Genomic DNA, 1,773 nt, shown 5'->3' with positions numbered 1-1,773 from the left:
CGCTCCACATTCACACCTCTCTATCTCCACACCTCTCTACCACCACACCTCCACACCTCTCCACCTCTCCATGTCTCCACCTCTCCACCCTTATATTTAAGGATTACTTCTTTTTGTGTATTAACTAATATAATATAATATAATATAATATAATATAATATAATATAATATAATATAATATAATATAATATAATGTAATATCATATGATATAATAGAGTATAATATAATATAATATAACATAATTTAAAATAATATAATACAATATCATATAATAATATAATTTTAGATAATAGAATATAATGTAATATATAATATCATATAATATCCAGTCATATCCTACACTATAATATGATATAATATAATACTATAGTTTAATATAATATAGTATAATATAACAGAATTTGATTGTATGATGGATGAGTGTATCTTCTTTCAGCTGCTTCCGTTATGGGGTTGCCACAGCAGATCATCTGCCTCCAATACCTTCTGTAATAGTATTATAATGTAATATAATATAATATAATATCATATAATATAGTATAGTATAATATAATATAGTATATAATATACTGTATACTGTGTAATATAAATAACTAAACACTTAAATTGATCAAATATAAAGTCAATGGATGTGTTTACATCAGAATTCCAGTTCTAAGAAGTGTGCGTCACTCTCTTCACACCTTCAGGCTGAAAACTCTCTCTCTCTCTCTCTCTCTCTCTCTCTCTCTCTCTCTCTGTCTCTCTCTCTCTCCAGTGACACTGATCTCTCTATTTTTCAGTCTGATTACTTCTACAGTAACAGTGGTGCACGGATCAAATTGAGGCCAAAGAAACACCAAAACCTCCATCTGACGGAGAACAACAGCGCGATGAAGGGATGATGGAATGACAGAATGACAGAATGATGGAGGGATGATGGTGGAGCGACAGAACGATGGAGGGGGAGGAGGGGGAGGAGGGGCGCGGAGGGATTCATCCATTCATCGGTGGCGTCACTTTAACGATCCAACAGGACCCAGAGAGCGAGAGGTTAACTGGGGTCAAGGGTCGACGCCCATAAACTATAGACAGAACAGGGAAGCAACAGGGGGGAGAGAGGGGGTAGAGGGAGAGACAGAGACAGAGAGAGAGAGAGACAGAGAGAGAGAGAGGGGGAGAAGTCTTTTCCTCATTAATCTGATAAGACCCTCCCCCTCCTGCGGCTGCTGCGTGGCCCTTGAGCAAGGCACTGCAAGACCACGCCTCCAACAGCCAGAGACGTATCTGACATAGCTGGAGGTTTGTAAATAATCCCCAAATGCATGCTGGGAAATGTGGTTCAGTCCGTGTTTAGGGCACAAGGAAACATCCTGGTACTTCAGGAGAACCTCGGTTTGGACCACAACTTGGACTGGGACAGAGGACGTCGAGAGACAGACAGAGACACAGACGGACACAGAGACAGACACAGGCACAGACAGAGACAGAGAAAGACACAGACACAGACATAGACACAGACAGACAGAGAGAGAGACAGACAGATAGTGGTGCCTTGTGGACAGACAGACAGACAGACAGACAGACAGATACAGACAGACAGACAGCAGCAGGTGTCTTGCTGCCAATCAGTCACTCTGCTTATTAACCAATCAGGTTTCACAGAGGTAGTTTAACAGGGTCAAAGGACAACACACAGACAGGCTGTCACCGCCACACACACACACACACACACACACACACACACACACACACACACACACACACACACACACACACACACTCACTCACTC

The sequence above is a fragment of the Zeus faber genome, assembly GCF_960531495.2.
Source record: "Zeus faber genome assembly, chromosome: 20".
Taxonomy (NCBI): Eukaryota; Metazoa; Chordata; class Actinopteri; order Zeiformes; family Zeidae; genus Zeus; species Zeus faber.
This window is presented reverse-complemented; position numbering follows the sequence as displayed.